The sequence below is a fragment of the Triticum aestivum genome, chromosome 6B (genome assembly GCF_018294505.1).
Source record: "Triticum aestivum cultivar Chinese Spring chromosome 6B, IWGSC CS RefSeq v2.1, whole genome shotgun sequence".
Taxonomy (NCBI): domain Eukaryota; kingdom Viridiplantae; phylum Streptophyta; class Magnoliopsida; order Poales; family Poaceae; genus Triticum; species Triticum aestivum.
In genome coordinates, this window is record NC_057810.1 from 574571280 (window position 1) to 574580775 (window position 9496).

The window sequence follows — 9496 nt, forward strand, 5'->3', positions numbered from 1 at the left end:
TTGCCTGAAAACTCGCAAGGAAGAAGAACGAGTCCATGAAGAAGACAAACGGACGTAGTTGAACGGATCCTCACAAACGCGACGTTATCGGAACCAACCCGAAGAAGCAATCACTAGAAAAGGAGCACACAACATAGTAAATAACCAACACATCAACATGGCATGATGCACAAACGAGTATGATGCATGTCCGGTTTAATGAAGCATGGCATGGCAAGGTGCACAAGCAGTTCTACAAATTAAGTGGAGATCAATACGCAACTGCATATTGACGAAACACCACGATAAGTTATTTAGTTTGATCCCGTTTATGTACCCAACAATATTAAATGTTGTTAAGCATGGCAAGAGGGTGAAGCAAATGAAAACTACCTATCTAGTCAAGGTTAAATGAGGCCGGAAGCAACGAACAACAATTCCGGTAAATCCCCATAGCATATTTTAGATTTGGTACTGTTCTGCCCTAAACAATATTTTAGAGTTGTTAAACATGCAAGATGATGCCACCATGTTAAACTAGGCAAAATTCTACCCCATTTACATATAAAGATTATTAAAAACGGAGCTACGGTTATTTAGTTATGAATTAAATCATTTTAGCATGGCATAGGAGTAAATTAATGCAAACAACACTTTAAGCATTTTAGCATGGGATGAAAATGGCATATTATTAATCTAGATGAAAAACTAAGCATTTTACATATATAAAGTTTTTACATATGATGCACAGATTATGAGTTATTATATGCATGAAGTGTAAGGGGGTTTCTGCAAATCTGTAATTCCTCGGATAATGCTAAATTCGTAGGACTGGAAAAAAAATGATATGGGCTGAAACTGGCTGGGCCACAACAGGAGAGAAAAAAAAAGGAGGGGGCGCTGGGGGTGGCCTCACCATGGGCTCGGCCCGGCAGAGGAGGAAGGAGGCCGAGGCGGTGGGAGATGGGCCGGATCGGAGGAGGTTGGCCCAGGCGAGCGAGGCCCTCGTGCTCCCGCACGAGCACGAGGCCATGGCGGCGACAGGTGGCGCAGGGACGCCGGCGGGAAGGTTGGAAGGCGCGGGGAGGTTCCGGGACGGCGCTGCTGCAGCGGATCCGGACGGATCTGGCCGCGGGGGCTCCGTTCCCGACGACGGCGAGGGCCACCAACGTCGAGCGGAGCTTCACGAGGCGGCGGCGGCAGATCCTGCGGGGAGAAGAGAGAGAGCGAGGTGAGGGAGAGGTCGGGCCAGAGAAGGAAGGAGGAGACGGGCGCGGAGGCCGGTGACCTGATGCAGGCGGCGGATGGCGAGGCAGAGGACGGGCGGCGGCGTGCTCCGGTTGCCGGAGTTGGTCGCCGGCGACGGCGCGAAGGCGGCGGCGCAGATCGGGCAAGACGGGTTCGGGCGGCGAGGTTGCGGGCTCCCTCGGGCCCGGCGCGGCCCGGGGCGGGTCCGATCTGGGCTTCACGGGGCTCGGCGGCGAAGTGGGCGCGGGTGGACAAGTGGCGCCCCGGGACTGGCTGCGGGCGCGGAGGAGGTGACGTGGCGGCCTCCGATTCGTCGGAGCGACGTGGAGGCTGGACGTGTCCGGCGCGGGCGGACGCGTCCGGCGGCGCGAGGAGGGAGAGGGCTAGGGTTGGACTGCGGGAATTTCGGGGAGGAAGACATATATATAGGTGGAGGGAGCTAGGAGAGTCCAAATGAGGAGCGGTTTTCGGCCACGCGATCGTGATCGAACGACCGAGAGCATGGAGGGGAGTTAGATGGGTTTTGGGTCAAAATGGAAGGGTGTTGGGCTGCAACACACATGAGGCCTTCTCGGTCCCTCGGTTAACCGTTGGAGTATCAAACGAAGTCCAAATGGTACGAAACTTGACAGGCGGTCTACCGGTAGTAAACCAAGGCCGCATGACAAGTCTCAGTCCAATCCGGAAATGTTTAATCCCCACACAAGAAAGAAAGGTAGAAATGACCACCGGAGGAGAACGGAATGCCGGATTGCAAAACGGACAACGGGGAAAATGCTCGGATGCATGAGACGAACACGTATGCAAATGCAATGCACATGATGACATGATATGAGATGCATGACACGCAAGCAATGACAACGCAACAACAGCGAATAACTAAACGACACCTGGCACATCGGTCTCGGGGCGTTACAACACTCCACCACTATGAGAGGATCTCGTCCCGAGATCTAGAATGGCACCGGAGGGACAACGGAAGAGAAAGAGAGGAGAGGTAAAACTAAGTTGCTTCTTTGACGAACGAGTGAAACCATGAACCTTGAGAGGTTGAGCAATTCGAGAAAAGAATAGAACGAAGGAGAACAAAGTCGAAAACACTCCGTTAGAAAAGAGGAACAAGGGATACGATGAGAACCCAGAGGTTTAGTGATAAGATAGATATTGAAACCACTCCGGTTAAAACTAGATAGAGGAGGAATAAGATTGATATAATTTAGGCAGCACTCCGACTGTAAATGGAAGGAATTGAACATGAACTTGACAAGATGGGAGGATACATGATGAAATCAACAACACACTGCCTCCGGAATTGAAAGAATGGCGCAAGGGGTAAGAAACATTACAAACCGCACTCCGGTTGAGAAGGGAGGCAAAACTAGATAAGATGAAAAGAACTTGAGCAGAGGACACGACACTCTGGTTAAATGGATAAGCACGAAAAGAACTTGATCTTTGACAAACGAGATGATGGGTTGAAAAGAGCAACATCACAATGACTCCGGAACGAAGGGAAACAAGATCTTGAGAGAGCACGATAACAACAAATGCTAGAACGGAGTTGTTGGAAAACCAACAACGAAAAGATAAGCTTGCTATGGTCTTGTGGAGTACATCTCAAATAATGAGGTGACAACCTGCCACTTACGAAAAACAAGATTGGATTGATATGAACAAGAAGACGAGAAACTTATTTCACCGGGAGGATAAATGAAGAAACTTGGATCATTTATAAGCACCATAAATGGCAACAATCCTTAGGGAAGGCTTTAGGTGAAATATAACTCAAGATAACTCCAAAGAAGAGATTGATGGATTTAAAATAACTCATTCTTAACAACATGTGAATCATGGAACATGAACTCAAATTATCAAGAATGACATAATACCACCTCCAAAATATGGTAGAAAGAATTGCACTCCGGATTACCATATGAAGAAAGCTTGAGCTCCTTAGGAAAGAATCTCGATGAAAACTTTGAGAAGGGAATAGAATCCTTGATGAACCATCATGTAGAACCTCCATGAAGAACTTCGGTAAACAAAAGGAATGAAAAGAAAGAGAAATTGAAAACACAAGGTGAATCCTTGCAATGATTTAGATGGATCTCCGTGATAATTAGAGCTTGGAACTCCGGGAAAAAGAGAAGATGAAACAAATGAAACCGAGAATTTTAAGGGCCTCCGTTATAAAGAATTAATCACTTGGATGAACAAGAATAAGAATTATGTTATGCTTATCCTTCACCAATTAAATTGATGACAATCAACGGATTTGGCATACTACTTATTCTCGTAGAAAGGATTAAGAGAGATATGGCGTAAACTTGAGAAGATCTTCAACGAACCACCGGTAGGATTGGAACAACAAATGAATTGATATGATGAACAAGGAAGAGAGATCTTGAAAGAACCACCGTAAGAATTGAAAATGATGGAAGTAGGGGTGCATCACCGGTAAGAATTAGCAAATGAACGAAGGTGCTTGAGACAAACTAGATACATGAGAACAAAGAGATCAAAACTGATTAGAGGATATTCGATAGATGCACCGGCAAGATAGGAGAATGATAACTGACGGCTGAGAATGAATAAACCTGAATTGATGGACTCCGGATGACAAACTGAGAAGACTCTTGAATATCTCCTGATGGGTGAAAAAGATTCTCACAATCAAAAACAATTATGAGAGGATGGCAACAAGCTAGCACCATGAATCTTGAAGAGAATAGAGCAAGATTAAAGAGAAACTCTTCTTCGGTCTTCAAATGATGAGAATGACAACGAGAAACACCACCAAGAATTATTGAGGCACACCGGAAGAATCAAAAGCGAAGAGGTTGAGCCAACTATGAAAAGAATTTGAAAGATCTTGGAGAAAAAGCATTTGACTGATGATAACTCATTCTTACGTCAAACTTGGAGAAGAATTTAGGATAGCTCTGGGAAAATAGAAGAGTCAGGTAAGATCCTGGGAAAAGACCTGTGGGTTAGGGCCCACTCAAAAGAAGCACCATTGAACGATTGATTGAAATAGATATTGCACCGGTAGAATTAAATGACTTGAATGAGATAATAATCTCCAAATAGCTTGAACGGATGCAGAGTGGAAACACGAATCTTCGAGATATCTTGAGCACTCCGGAACAATTTAATAGCGAGAGATGGATGATTAAGAGGTGCACCGGCATAAGAAAAGCATTGGAAAAAAGAAAAGGAGTATGCTTAATACCAAAGCTTGAATTAAATCCACCGGAGAAGAAAAGAACGAGGAATGATGAACTTGAAGCTCCATTAGAATCTTCATGAGAATCACCGGATAAGAACATTGACGGAAAAGAATGGAGAAACTTCACAAAATAAAAGGATACTTGGTAAAGAAATCTTAGTCCTTGAGGAAAAAGGGTGGGTGGGCGGGAAAAACAAAGGCAACTTGGAGACGGATGAAACAAACAGCGTTGAGAAGAAGTGATAAATGATCTTGCAAATGTTGACGTGAACGGATCCACTTGAAGAGAAAGACGCTGGTTGAAAAGGATTGACATGACAATCTCGATTGTCGAGAAGGATTGGTATTCACATCGGAGTATGAGAACACCATTTCGGAAAGGTATGGATTCAACATTTGACTTCGAAGCAACTCGAATACCACAAATAAAATAAAACAAAACAAAGGATTGGCTTGCAGAATAAGCCGGAACAAACATATGATAGAGATTTCGTCCGAAGTTTTCGTGGTGGGGCCTACACGGGCTCGATCGTACAGCACCATCATGTACAAGGCAGTGCACATGACATACGAAGCGTCCCCGAGTCGGCATAGCCAAGGACTCTTTAAGACACAACGAGACCACTGTAAAATCGACCGTGAATAGGCGGACCACTAGACGTCGAACCCCAATTTCATATCATACATCCGTCGGAAAGATATCCTAAGAGCTACTTGAATTCCCACCTATGAAACTCCCGAAATTTTCCGGTTATGCAATCAGGTGTTGGGGATACAGGGGAAGCATAATGTCTCACCCAAACTAGCAAATCCTACATCCAGCTGTATCCATCCTTCAACACATAACCAAGAAACCTTCGGAAACCATCTACCTCAACCTTCGAAAAGCATCCGTTATACAAGTTATGGCGATACTCCCGAACTCCTGCCCCAGTACTGGGTGGCGTCGAGGTTATCTCACCAACGAACTGCATAAAAGAGATTTTCGATGTCGGCGTACTAAACTCAGGTATTCCAGAATTGCAACGATAAAATTATGATGACAACACCTCATAGCTCAACTCCCCGGGACACTTCCACTAAACCCCTGACAGGAGGCACCAAGACAATGTTCTCATCATAAAACCATCGGAACGATTCCAAGATACCCGCGTGATCCTAAAAAAAAATTTTAGTGAAATTTGAGAAGAGAAGAGTCAAAACTCTACGCCAGGATGCCTTACCAGAGCGATGAGGAGACTGGGAAGTAAAAAAAGAATTCCTAAACTCTCCGATATATAATTCCTAAATGACTCAAAACATTTTTCTAGACACAACTCGGCTGCTAAAAACGATCAAGCAATGGGGCTCCTAAGGTCGGGGAAGGCTCTGATACCAACTTGTAACACCCTCGATGCGGCTATATCTCCCACGTGTCGAAGCACGACTTAGAGGCATAACCGCATTGGAAGCAATGTCGCAAGTGAGGTAATCTTCACACAACCCATGTAATACACAAGGGCAAGAGATACATAGTTGGCTTACAATCGCCACTTCACACAATTACATGAATAAAGCATTACATCAACCAAATACAATCAGGGCCCGACTACGGAGCCAAAATAAAAGAAGAACCCCAAATGCGACAAAGGTCCCCGATCGACCCCAACTGGGCTCCACTACTGATCAACTAGAACGGAAACAACACAAAGGACAAGATCTTCATCGACCTCCTCCTGAGCTTGGTTGCGTCATCTGCACAGACTCATCGGCACCTGCAAACTGGTTTTGGAAGTATCTGTGAGCCACAGGGACTCAGCAATCTCGCACCCGCGAGATCAAGACTATTTAAGCTTATAGGAAGGATGGAGTAATGAGGTGGAGCTGCAGCAAGCGACTAGCATATATGGTGGCTAAACATACGCAAATGAGAGCGAGAAGAGAAGGCAAAGCACGGTCGATAAAAGTATGATCAAGAAGTGATCTTGGACTACCTACGTCAAGCATAACTCCAACACCGTGTTCACTTCCCGGACTCCGCCGGAAAGAGACCATCACGGTTACGCACGCGGTTGATGTATTTTAATTAAGGTCAACTTCGGGTTTTCTACAACCGGACGTTAACAAATTCCCATCTGCCCATAACCGCGGGCACGGCTTTCGAAAGTTCAATCCCTGCAGGGGAGTCCCAACTTAGCCCATGACAAGCTCTCACGGTCAACGAAGGAATAGACCTCCACCCGAGACGTTCCGATCAGACTCGGTATCCCGGTACAACAAGACATTTCGACAGGGTAAAACTAAACCAGCAACACCGCCCGAATGTGCCGACAAATCCCGATAGGAGCTGCACATATCTCTTTCTCGGGGCACACTCAGATTGTCCTAGGTACGGGTAGGCCAGCCCAGAGTTGCCCCTGGTAGCCACCGGTAGCTGACAGGTTGGACCAACACTCAGAGGAGCACTGGCCCGGGGGGGGGGGGGTAAAATAATGATGACCCTCAGGAGCGCGACTCCCAAGGGAAAAGAAAAGGCTAGGTGGCAAATGGTAAAACCAATGTTGGGCATTGCTGGAGAAGCTTTACTTAAGGCGAACTGTCAAGGGGTTCCCATTATAGCCCAACCGCGTAAGGGACGCAAAATCCGGGAACATAACACCGATATGACGGAAACTAGGGCGGCAAGAGTGGAACAAAACACCAGGCATAAGGCCGAGCCTTCCACCCTTTACCAAGTATATAGATGCATTAATTAAATAGATATATTGTGATATCCCAACAAGTAAACATGTTCCAACAAGGAACAACATCTCCATGTTCCAACAAGGAACAAACTTCAATCTTCACCTGCAACTAACAACGCTATAAGAGGGGCTGAGCAAAGCGGTAACATAGCCAATCAACGGTTTGCTAGGACATGGTGGGTTAGAGGTTGAACATGGCAATTTGGGTGGCTGACAAGCAAGTGGTAGGCATCGTAGCATTGGCATGGCAAAAGAGCGAGCAAACTAGCATAGCACAGATAGTAGTGATTTCGAGGGTATGATCATCTTGCCTGAAAACTCGCAAGGAAGAAGAACGAGTCCATGAAGAAGACAAACGGACGTAGTTGAATGGATCCTCACAAACGCGACGTTATCGGAACCAACCCGAAGAAGCAATCACCGGAAAAGGAGCACACAACATAGTAAATAACCAACACATCAACATGGCATGATGCACAAACGAGTATGATGCATGTCCGGTTTAATGAAGCATGGCATGGCAAGGTGCACAAGCAGTTCTACAAATTAAGTGGAGATCAATACGCAACTGCATATTGACGAAACACCACGATAAGTTATTTAGTTTGATCCCGTTTATGTACCCAACAATATTAAATGTTGTTAAGCATGGCAAGAGGGTGAAGCAAATGAAAACTACCTATCTAGTCAAGGTTAAATGAGGCCGGAAGCAACGAACAACAATTCCGGTAAATCCCCATAGCATATTTTAGATTTGGTACTGTTCTGCCCTAAACAATATTTTAGAGTTGTTAAACATGCAAGATGATGCCACCATGTTAAACTAGGCAAAATTCTACCCCATTTACATATAAAGATTATTAAAAACGGAGCTACGGTTATTTAGTTATGAATTAAATCATTTTAGCATGGCATAGGAGTAAATTAATGCAAACAACACTTTAAGCATTTTAGCATGGGATGAAAATGGCATATTATTAATCTAGATGAAAAACTAAGCATTTTAAATATATAAAGTTTTTACATATGATGCACAGATTATGAGTTATTATATGCATGAAGTGCAAGGGGGTTTCTGCAAATCTGTAATTCCTCGGATAATGCTAAATTCGTAGGACTGGAAAAAAAATGATATGGGCTGAAACTGGCTGGGCCACAACAGGAGAGAAAAAAAAAGGAGGGGGCGCTGGGGGTGGCCTCACCATGGGCTCGGCCCGGCAGAGGAGGAAGGAGGCCGAGGCGGTGGGAGATGGGCCGGATCGGAGGAGGTTGGCCCAGGCGAGCGAGGCCCTCGTGCTCCCGCACGAGCACGAGGCCATGGCGGTGACAGGTGGCGCAGGGACGCCGGCGGGAAGGTTGGAAGGCGCAGGGAGGTTCCGGGACGGCGCTGCTGCAGCGGATCCGGACGGATCTGGCCGCGGGGGCTCCGTTCCCGACGACGGTGAGGGCCACCGACGTCGAGCGGAGCTTCACGAGGCGGCGGCGGCAGATCCTGCGGGGAGAAGAGAGAGAGCGAGGTGAGGGAGAGGTCGGGCCAGAGAAGGAAGGAGGAGACGGGCGCGGAGGCCGGTGACCTGATGCAGGCGGCGGATGGCGAGGCAGAGGACGGGCGGCGGCGTGCTCCGGTTGCCGGAGTTGGTCGCCGGCGACGGCGCGAAGGCGGCGGCGCAGATCGGGCAAGACGGGTTCGGGCGGCGAGGTTGCGGGCTCCCTCGGGCCCGGCGCGGCCCGGGGCGGGTCCGATCTGGGCTTCACGGGGCCCGGCGGCGAAGTGGGCGCGGGTGGACAAGTGGCGCCCCGGGACTGGCTGCGGGCGCGGAGGAGGTGACGTGGCGGCCTCCGATTCGTCGGAGCGACATGGAGGCTGGACGTGTCCGGCGCGGGCGGACGCGTCCGGCAGCGCGAGGAGGGAGAGGGCTAGGGTTGGACTGCGGGAATTTCGGGGAGGAAGACATATATATAGGTGGAGGGAGCTAGGAGAGTCCAAATGAGGAGCGGTTTTCGGCCACGCGATCGTGATCGAAGACCGAGAGCATGGAGGGGAGTTAGATGGGTTTTGTGTCAAAATGGAAGGGTGTTGGGCTGCAACACACACGAGGCCTTCTCGGTCCCTTGGTTAACCGTTGGAGTATCAAACGAAGTCCAAATGGTACGAAACTTGACAGGCGGTCTACCGGTAGTAAACCAAGGCCGCATGACAAGTCTCAGTCCAATCCGGAAATGTTTAATCCCCACACAAGAAAGAAAGGTAGAAATGACCACCGGAGGAGAACGGAACACCGGATTGCAAAACGGACAACGGGGAAAATGCTCGGAT